Source organism: Suncus etruscus, chromosome 9 (genome assembly GCF_024139225.1).
Source record: "Suncus etruscus isolate mSunEtr1 chromosome 9, mSunEtr1.pri.cur, whole genome shotgun sequence".
Taxonomy (NCBI): Eukaryota; Metazoa; Chordata; class Mammalia; order Eulipotyphla; family Soricidae; genus Suncus; species Suncus etruscus.
In genome coordinates, this window is record NC_064856.1 from 4,635,262 (window position 1) to 4,646,808 (window position 11,547).

Below are 11,547 nucleotides of genomic sequence, written 5' to 3' on the forward strand. Positions count from 1 at the left end.
CATTTCACTCAGAATAATACTCTTCATGTACGTCTATGAAAACTTCATTTTCATTATGTCCATGACTTCATTTTCCTATCAGTTACACTTGGCTTCATCTTAAGTCAATGTGAATACTCTTATTTCTAACTACCAGTATTTATCTATTTTCACTTGCAGGACTTTTCAAAGCTTTAGAAAACCTCTTTCTTTATTAGTTGCCTATTGATTATGATATTTTTAATGAACAGACTATGAGAGCAATACTCAAGCAATAAAGAACAAGAGTGGGTAAATAAATACACCAGCTTTATCATCACCCAAATAGAACAACTCATAGGAATATTTTTTCATGGTTGCCCAAATACCCTCACAAAAATGACTCATTTTTTAACTGACTTGGGAGTACTTAAGTTTATTCACTTTATTTATTACCAACAATTTTACATTCCTCTACCGCTAACTGATTTCTATACTCTTAAAATAAGTTACTTGCATTCTGACTTCAAACAGCATCTTCAATTGGCATGTTTAAAATCATTTCTTTGGTAACTACATGAAGAAATGTAATGGATTAAATGAGGGTTGTCAAGTATAATCTAGGCTCCAGAATATAATGAAGAGAAGGAAAGAAATTGAGTGACAGAGGAGAAACAAACATATGAAATGATGGGGGACAAGGGATAAGGGGTCTCAAGAACATTGGCCATGTTAAGAAAGAACATAACTAAAAATATCCAAGCCAGAGTCAACAACAGAACAACAGTGAAATAATGAGACTAATCTTAAAAAGGTGCCTATTATGATAGCAGGCTTAGTGGGGTGTGATGGTGTTGGATGAACTCTGGTAATATTGGTGGACACAAGTTAACACAATTGGTGGCATTGGTCCAGAATCATTGTATGTCTAAGATTCAACTATAAATAACTTTTAAAACTACAATGGTTTAAATAAAAAAATTGAATAACTTATTTGGGAAGCAAAAGTTTGCTTTTGGGTAAGACATTGAGATGACTGTCATATTGAGTCACAGAGAAAAAAAGCTTTGCTTTAGTCTGAGCCAGGTAACAAATCAATTTTGTAATATTTTTGAGTAATTACACATACTATTAGTACTCCTTAAAGATTTCAGAAAAAGAATAGCATAAACATAACTCCTTTGTAAAGCTTGTTATTTAAAAATTTTATTGCATAGTTTGGAATAATTTTTATTTAAATATGGAATGCTTCACGAATTTGCGTGTCATCCTTGCACAGGGGCCATGCTAATCTTCTCTGTATCATTCCAATTTTAGTATATGTGCTGCCGAAGTGAGCATATTCAACCAAAGATCATTCCACACATCATTTAAATGTTTTTCACAGAGAAATAAATTTCCAGAGATTTAACTAACTGATAAATTTATCAAAGTAAATTTTGTTTGTTTGTTTGTTTATTTTGAGAGCAATTGTTGAGCTTCTTTTTTATTTTCATAGGATGACTTTTCTGAAAAAGCTAGGAGGGAGAATTGGGATCCTATGACATCTAGCTTAAGTTAAAATCGGGAAATTATTAATATTTATTTTAAATTTTTATTTGTGCTATTTATTAATTTGGAAGGACTGGCTTTTGATGTTTTATCAAGCTAGTTCTTGATATAAATTTATGCATATTTTGTCCAGAGCTGCAGTGTCTAAAGATGCAACCACTAACTGCATTTGCCTAAATTTAATTTTATTTCATTAAAATTTCACAAAATAAAATATAGTTTTTTAGTGACCCAGTCATATTTCAACTGCTCAGTAGCCAGATATGCTCATCAAATACCACATTCATGTAAATTTGAGTATTTTCATTATTGCAAAAAATTTTTATTCAACAGCTTTTTGTACAAGAAAAATTATCTGGGGAAGATGGAGAAGGAAATAAGTTACAAGTTGGATAAAAATGGGAGTGTCTACTTGCCACATCCTAAGACAAATTGCTCTTTGGTCTCTTATTTTTATTCAATGTAAATAAAAATTCTTTTTATTTTTAATAAATTTTCAAATGATTAATTTCCAAAATGGTATCAAATAATTATTGCTGCCTTATTCTAGGATTTTTCTCAATTGTAACTACTAATATCTGTACCACTGAATAATCAGGCAATATTTTCCAATTTGTCCAAATGTTTGCAGTTTGCAAACATTTCAGAAATAACATATTTAAATCATACAATGACAATATAATCTAAAAGAATATAATCACGATTTTAAAGCCAGGTTTCACTGATTCATAATATTGCTTAATTCTTTAAAGCACTTAATAGTATATATATTTTAATTACAGTTAGGCATATAAAGAAATAATGTTAGATCAATTGCGGAAACAAAAGCACCGTGGTTTCACCCAATTGCAAGAGAATTTTGGTTAAATGCTTAAGATGAGTGCTTCTCCTATAGAGAGCTTATCTCCAAATAGTAGTTGCTTCAAGTCTTCCGACAACCCCAGCTCGCAATAGGAGAGCCCTCAGATCACAGCTGACCTCACAAAACCTGTCTCTGCCCTCAGGTCAGAATCTCCCCTTACCCTGAGCAGGTGCAAAATAACCTCCTCTCCTCTGAAAGCTCCCAGAGACCTCCATGGCAGCAGGGGTATGCTGACAATGAAGTGGAAAAGCAAACCTCCTACAAATGGAATCATTGAAAAGCAGCAAAGAAATTTGTCATGGGGAGTTAATAGTAATCTTGAAGACTCAATAAATAAGATCTCCCAATAAGGTATGTAGTGAAAAACAAAACACAACACAAAGAAACTCATTGAAATAAAAGCCTCATCAAAAACATTTTAAACAGCCAGAAATTGAATATCATGTATTCAAATCATTCATTCAAATTTGAATGAATAATACACAATTTCATAGATAAACAACAGCTCAAGAACTTCAAAAACTTAAAATAATCTTTACAAAAAATATTTAAAGGATCACTTTAAAACAAGATGAATACAATGAGCATGAAAAACTTCTGCAGAAATATTGGACAGAATTCCATAACAATAATCTCTGTCACTGTCCATGGGCTCAATTTACCAAACACAGTGTGGCTGTGTTAAAAAGTGAACCCAGGGCTGGAGAGATAGCATGAAGGTGGGGAGTTTGCCTGCATGCAGGACAGTGGTTCGAATCCCAGCATCCCATATGGTTCCCCGAGCCTTCCAGGAGCTATTTCTGAGCATAGAACTAGGAGTAATTCCTGCCGGGTATGACCCAAAAACCCAACATACTCTTGTCTACAAGAAACGCATTTGAATAGTGAGAGCAATAAATTGTCAAAGATTGGAAGACAAATCTTTATGCAACCAACCCCCCACGAAACCCCCAAAAAAGCCACAATGGCCATATTGGTATTTGACATAGACTTCAGGATTAAAAAAATTATGAGACAAAGAAGATCATTCTTAAAAAAAAAAAAAAAAGAAGATCATTCTTAATAATCAAGAGATATGTGCATCAGGGAGAGTTCATTCCTAAATAAATATGCAATATAATGAGAAACCAGTAAAATATTTAAATAATTGCTAATAGACTTAAAGAAAAGCATTGGTAGCAATGCAGTAGTAGTACACTTCAACACTCTCTGTCACCTCTCAACAGTTCAACAAGATTAAAACTCATTAAGAAAATACTGGATTTGAGGAAACGAAAGAGAGGGAAAGGAGAGAGAGGAATGAAGGGAAAGAATAATAGGAGATGAGAGAAGATGGATGTGAGTATATACTATAGAGCTTTTAATGCCCCCACATAAAAATTAACCCACTTTTTTAATGTACATTACATATTCTCTAAGAGACCACATGAAGGGCCACAAAATGTACCTTCACAATGATAAGAGGATATAAATTGGGGCCAGAGTGGTAGGGTGTTTGCCTTTCACACGGCCGATCCAGGACAGAACTAGATTATATCCCTAGCATCCCATAGGCTCCCCAGAGCCAGGAGTGATTTCTGAGCGCATAGCCAGGAATAATCCCTAAGCATCATAGGGTGTATCCAAAAAAGCAAATAAGTAAATAAATAAATAAATAAAGAGGATATAAACTATATCGACTATATTCTCAAACCATAATGCACTAAAAATAGAAATTAATACAGATTAAAATATAACTAAAAAACCTGAATATTAAACTTCTCATTACTGAATAACCAGTGTAAAATTAACATATACATAAACAAACTCATATCTCTTTCTAATGCCATGCACAAAAGTTAAATCTAAATGGATTAAATATCTTAATATCAAATATGAATCCATTAGGTACATAGAGAAAAAGATAGGTAGAATGTCTATGATACTGAAGCTAAAGATATCTTTAAAGATAAAATACCACTAACCAAGCAAGTGGTAAACAAACATGACCACATTAAATTTAGAAACTTCTGCACCTCAAAAATGAAGACCAGATACAAAAGCAATCCACAAAATGTTTACTCAATATTAATTTGAAAAAGGGTCAATATCAATGTTAGATAAAACGCTGGTAGAACTTTACAAGAAAAATAAAATTCAACCCATCAAAATATTTAGGAATAGATGAACAGAAACACCCTCAAAGAAGAAATATAAATGGCTAAAGAATATATGAAAAATTTCTCTAAGTAATTAATCATCAGGAAAAATGCAAATAAAAACAATAGTAGATACCACCACACAACAAAGAGAAGAGTACTCATCAAAAAAAAAAAATTCAACAACCAATGTTTGCTTGAGTGCAGGAAATAGGACCCTCACTCACTGCTGAAAGTAATTCGCTGCTCTATCCTTTTTGAAAAACAATATGGACATTACTCAAAAAGTCGTAATTAAGCCTTCATATAACCAAGCATTTCCACTACTGGGAATATTCCCTAGGGACCCAAATTCATAATGCACAAAATTCATCTGAACTCCTATATTTGCTTTTAGGATTTTATTTGTTTGTTTTTTTAAATAAAAACAGACTTTATTCTAATGTACCAAGGAAGGGAGTAAGAGGATAGGACATGGAGAGAGTAACATGCTCAAAAGAGAATAAGGGCTTCTCCAAAAATGGAAAAGCCCTGATACACAACCCAACACGAAAGTAGGAAAGTCCACATTTAAAGAGATGATACACATGGGGGGGCCATGTTGATGGGCCCAGGCAGCAATGTGCAGAACTCCTATTTGCTTTGCAGCATTATTCACAATAGCTAAAATCTGGAAGCAACTCTAGTGCCAAGAACAAATGTCTGAATAGAAAAGTTACACTACATATACACAAGGGAGTACCACAGGGCCATTATAAAAGATGAAGTCATAAAATTGGCTTTTACATGGATGGGTCTGGAAAATATCATGCTGAGTGAAATGAGTCAAAGAGAGAAGGACAGTCTTTCTCATTTGCAGGATATAAAGATATACAGTAGGAAAGTAATTCATGTCCGATGATAAAAGAAATGAAGGGTAGGAAAATGAGTCCTTAGTAGAAAATGTGCCAGGTGAGTGAAATGAGAATAGGCCAGGGAAGGGACGACTAACACAATGATAGTGGAATAAGGACTAGAATATTAAAGGAGGTAATGTGATATGAATTATACTGTACCAGTAACACTACTGTAAACCAAAATAGCTGAAAGGGGGAATATGCTTTTTTTTCTCAGAGAGGCAGGCTGGTAGGAAGAAGGGAAATTGGGGACATCTGAGGAAAGATGTGTACACTGGTGACAGAAATAGTGATCAAACATTGCACTAGATCTCAATCATGAATAATTGTGCAATTTTGTTTTTCATGGTATTTTAATAAGTTATAATAATGAGACTTACCAAGAAATAAAAAGTTTATTTCCCCATGATAGAAGGAAAAGAAAAAATATAAATATAGTCATGTATACAAAGTATTATAAAATGTCTCTTAAAATTATGAATATGAAGATTGAGAACTGCCTGTATTCAGATCTCCAAAAGAGTTTATTTATTATCTTAAACTCCCTATTTGCTAACTTATTTAACCCACTTGATCTTTAAGAGAGACAAGTAGATCTGCTCTTCTTTCCTATTCAGTGTTAAACATGTTTGAGTCTTGATTTTCTGGATCCATCAGAGATAACAACACCTTTAAATATTAGTTATAATGATAAAATTTCTCTAGATATGCCCAATAGAAGGTTACCTAGTAATTTGTCTTTCAACATGTCTTTCAATATGTCTATACCTGTGTGTCTTTCACTCTGGTGATACTTTTGCACTTTTCACCCAGGCAAGATGTGCAAAATCTAACTAGATCTAGAAATTCATCCATCAAATAAAGAACAAACCAGAAAACTTGCAGTTATCACCCAAGTACTCAACTTTTCACTTTCAGAAACTTCTCACTGTGGTACTCAACAAGGCCCTCAGTTCTCCTTACTTTACTCTTTAAATTTGGCTACCACTAGAACCAGCTCCCATCCCTATTCAACCCAGACTCGCTAACAGTAAGTATCACATCATATAACCATAGTCAGCTGGCACACATTGAAGTCCAAGTTGGCAGTATTTGATACGAAAAAGAAACCAACCAACTACTGGATTTAGTATCCCACAGGGTTGTTTTTGCAAGCCATAGATGTAGTGCAGAGGTATAAAGAGTAAAGCCCACAAGACGCCCACGAACCTTTCCTTAAATGACAGCTGGGCTGCCCAAGACAACAAACTTTTGGAAAAACGAAGCCTGCAAACAAATAGAAAACTCACAAAAGTAATAACAAAAGCCCGCATCTTTGATACTCTTAACTTTTGTGAGCTGTGGGAAAGGTCTTATTACCTAACTTTGTAAAGTGTTTTTGGTTTATGTGGGAAAGTATTTAAGTCATCTTTCATATGGGAAACTATATTAGGAAAGGGCTCTAATCCCTTTCTTAGCCTATAATTCTAAGGGATTCTTATGTCTAGCTTCCAGAGTGAGCTAAGTCTCATCTCTGGAAGATCAGAAAAGCCTTACTTACTTTCAGAAAGCAGTGCTTTGCACCAGAATACAAACTCATCCCATCCAGGTAGAACTCTGACTCCAGAGTATCACCTCTCTGATAACGAATGTGAGGAGTAGAATGATTGTGAGGAAATGAATCTGGGAATAGCTAGAGGAACAGATAGAAATAGTTCTGAAGCATACTTAATTAACGTACGTTGTGACAGTTATATGATATACTTTATTGAAATAAAGTCATTAAAGATAGACTATTTTGTAAGCTGAAATCAAATGGTATAGTTTGATAATAGGCAGAATATTACATGAGAAGCAAAGCTTTTTCTGGAACAGCAGGAAAATATACACTTTTGGAAAATAGAGAAGAAAACATAAAACTACTAATAGGGGGGCTGGCGAGGTGGTGCTAGAGGTAAGGTGTTTGCCTTGCAAGCGTTAGCCAAGGAAAGGACCGTGGTTCGATCCCCCAGCGTCCCTTATGGTCCCCCGAAGCCAGGGGCAATTTCTGAGAGCACTTAGCGAGGAGTAACCCCTGAGCATCAAATGGGTGTGGCCAAAACAAACAAACAAACAAACAAAAAAGATATGTAAAGGGATTTTGTGTGGAAAAAGACAAAAATCAAACAAATCTAAATGTTCAAGATCATAAGTTCAAAACATGATTTGCTATATTTTAAACAACATATTATGATGATTAAATAATTACTTCTATAATTCACAAAAATTTTAATATCAGAATTTTATTATTGAGGTAGTATTTTTCACAGCTTGTGTTCCTCTAAATGGTACTACAGTGATAGGAGATAATTTGACAAAATTTATACTAAAAGTGTTTATATTATTTGATGTAGTAATTCTGTTAACATTTTATCTATAAGGTTACAAGTAGTCATACATATTCATTTTTAGCAATATTATAATAGCAAAATAAAATTCATACTGAGTATCCACTTTTTGTACCTACTACAAAATTACTCTATAATTAAGGCTAATTAAGCACTAATCTGAAATTTGAGTTATAGATATAACCTGAAATGTTAGACTAAACTACTAAAACATCAATGATATATGATCTGAGTTAATAAAATATGTGCCAGATAAATTTCCTGTGAAATCTTATATATTATTATAAATAAAATCTTAAAAGTATCAGGGCCGGAGTGGTGGCACAAGCTGTAAAGCATCTGCCTAGCTGGAGCTAGCCTAGGATGGACCTTTGTTCGATCCCCTTGCATCCCATATGGTCCCCCAAGCCAGGAGTGATTTCTGACTGCATAGCCAGGAGTAACCCCTGAGTGTCACCGAGTGTAGGCCAAAAAAACAAAAGAAAAAAATCTTAAAAGTATCCTAGAGCATCAGGAATAATTTTTATATAATAAATATCCAAGACATGAATATACATGTATATCCTCTTCCTTTATAAGTACACAATAGAATGTGAATAATAAATTGGAACCAGGGATAGATAAAATGAATATTATTGTTCGTTTATTATCTAAGTATTTCTGTACACTTTTTGCCAGAGACCAAATCCTAATATGGAATTCACCAGGACAAACTAGTCTTGTGTGGCCAGAGTACATAACCTAAGGCATTGGCTAGCCCCAGAGCCCAAAGAAATACCATAGTGTCCTATCAGTCAAACATTCGAGGAAGCTTGTGACATCCTTGAAACTTCACTAAACTTGAGATGTTCCTGTGCTCCTTATGTAAAGAAGGCATGTAAAGATTACCCACAAGATGACCTCTGTAATGCAGGCTGTTCCATCCTGCTTTCTCTCCACCCCCTGTATAATCGTGCTTAAAAAGAGCCTGTACCAGTCAATAAACCGGAACCTTGACAAGCTTCCAATTGCTTGGTTCCCTTCTTTCCCCCCCATTCTCTTTTCAGACTGGGACCCCTCTGCACCCACAAGTAACAAAGTCCTGCAGGCCAGGACAACATTTATTATATTTTCTCCATAACAATTTACTGGCCAAATAAGGAAATTTTCCTGGTAAACCTTCTAAAATGTTATTCAGTTAGAAAGAATTAAACCAGATTTCAGCTTGAAAGATCTGTCTTCTGGTGAATGGAGTGGTCATAAGAAAGGGAAAAAAGCAAAGGAAAGAAAAGGAAAGAAGGAAGGAAGGTAGGATGAAGGAAGGAAGGAAGGAAGGAAGGAAGGAAGGAAGGAAGGAAGGAAGGAAGGAAGGAAGGAAGGAAGGAAGGAAGGAAGGAAGGAAGGAAGGAAGGAAGGAAGGAAGGAAGGGAGGGAGGGAGGGAAGGGAGGGGGGAAGGAAGGGAGGGAGGGAGGAAGGAAAGTAGGTAGGAAGGAAGGGAGGAAGGAAGGAAGGAAGGAAGGAAGGAAGGAAGGAAGGAAGGAAGGAAGGAAGGAAGGGAGGGAGGGAAGGAAGGAAGGAGGGAGGGAGGAAGGAAGGAAGGAAGAAAGGAAGGAAGGAAGGAAGGAAGGAAAGAAGGAAGGAAGGAAGGAAGGAAGGGAGGGAGGGAAGGAAGGAAGGAGGGAGAGGAAGGAAGGAAGGAAGGAAGGAAGGAAGGAAGGAAGAAAGGAAGGAAGGAAGGAAGGAAGGAAGGAAGGAAGGAAGGAAGGAAGGAAGGAAGGAAAGAAGGAGAAAGAAACTTTTTCCCATTTCAAACCCAATGAAAAGGGTAAATTTAATTTCTAAGCATAAACAGAAGTCAGCTGTACATTTCTATTGCAACTTCTTTATAAATATTTCAAGATATTTAACTCTAATGGATTTAGTTTTATTGATTCAACCATTATTGAATCAGGTTGCACAGAAAAATCCTGATATGCTGCACATGGCACATGATTATCTACACCTGCCATTTAAGGAATTTTCCAAGGAGGTAAAAATATCCTCCTTTTTTCCACGTGACTCAGAGGAATAGAGCCTAGTCTTAAAAAAGTAATAGATGTCATGAAGATCTAATTTTTATACTTTCTTGTAACTTTTTAGTTAAGATAGACTTTTTTTAGTGGCCAGAGCAGTGGTGCAGCAGTAAGGCGTTTGCCTTGCATGCGTCTGACCTAGGATGGATCTCAGTTCATTCCCCTGGCATCCTGTTCGGTCCCCCAAGCCAGGAGTGATTGCTGAGCATATAACCAGGTGGAACCCCTGAGTGTCACCGGATGTGGCTCAAAATCCCACCCCCAAATAAGCTTTAAATAAAAAAAATCACAAATAAAAAACAAAAGCGATATCTGTATAATCTTAATGCAGTTAATAAACTGTTAAAACTTTGTCTTATTTGTGAACTCTCTCCTTCTACACCCAAACACACACAGATACACAATTGCTTTTCTAAAATAAATGAGTATCATATGCATTCCAAATGCTTCAGTCTATGCTCATTTTGTTCGTTTTCTTTGGAGGCCATACTCAAGTTTTCAAGGTCTATTATTCTTCCTGTGCTAAAGGATCACTCTTGTCAGGATTTGGTGGTATCAGATGTGGTACCCAGGATAGAATCTTGGTCTGCTATGTGCAAGGTAAGCACCCTATACTGCTATATTCTGGCTCTTAAGTATATACTCTTAAAAAGAAAGATATTCTCCTCCTCCATAACTACAATAGCCTATTTTCATAATTTAACATTGATAAAGTACTTTCCATCTTCTACCTATTTGCCAGTAAATCCATTCTAGGATACCATATGTTGATTAGTTGTTACATCTCCAGGAGTGTTTATGCTAGTATCACCCCAGTAGTCCATGTATAAATATCCCCATTGCAACATTAGTCATTTCATGATTTACTCTCATCAAAACCAATTTAATGAAGTAAAGAAAAAGGAAGGAAGTAAAGGAAGAACTGGGAAAATGGCTTAAGAAAATTCAATGTTCTTTATTTGGAAGTTCTCTGATATTACCTCACAGTAAGATTCAATTAAACATTCCCAGTTGAAATATTGCATATGGCATATATCTTACAGTATTACATCTGGAGGAAATACCACATCTATCTACCCCTACACTTATAATACCATGAATATTTTTGGCTTCTGGATACTAGGAGGAGGAAAAGAGGGAAATCTGTGTTATTTTGCTTTATTTTGTCTTGGCTTTGCTTGTCATGCCAACCTCATAAAAGTTTGGCACAAGCTCTATCACAGAGTTATATTCCAGTTATTGATATTTTTGGACACTACATTGAGATATTTGGTCACTTCATTGAGATGACTTCTCTACTATTATATTTTTATCTTTACTTGAAGAGAAAACTTTAAACTTATTTCTCACTTTCTAAAAATTTGCGATAATTTTCTTGTCTATATTGTAATTTTATTGGGAATTTGCCCGACAGTGCTGGGATACACTGGGGGCACATTCAACAATTCTTCACCCAGTGGTAAGAATCTGGCAGCTTGGAGCTCTCCAGTCACTAAGGCTAACTCCTCTGGAGGAGTTCTAGGGCGCTATACAGTACCAGGATGGTACCAGAGTTCAAAATCAGGTCTTCATATGTGCCAGGCACCAGTTTTGCTTGCACATGCTATCACCTGGCCTTGAGATGTGCTTACATATTTAAATGGAAAGATCTTAGAACTAAAATATATATCAAATAACATTATTGAAAGAGATTTATAGAAGTTTATACATAGAGTTCAGCATCC

General features: G+C 35.3%; 1 non-coding gene across 1 annotated transcript; it reads right to left on the reverse strand.

Annotated features, from left to right (window-relative positions):
* Positions 1-1,192: 1,192 nt before the first annotated feature.
* On the reverse strand, positions 1,193-1,299 carry LOC126019761 (U6 spliceosomal RNA). The gene has a single exon (XR_007499385.1). It is a non-coding gene; the product is annotated as a U6 spliceosomal RNA (small nuclear RNA).
* Between the last annotated feature and the right edge of the window lie 10,248 nt (positions 1,300-11,547).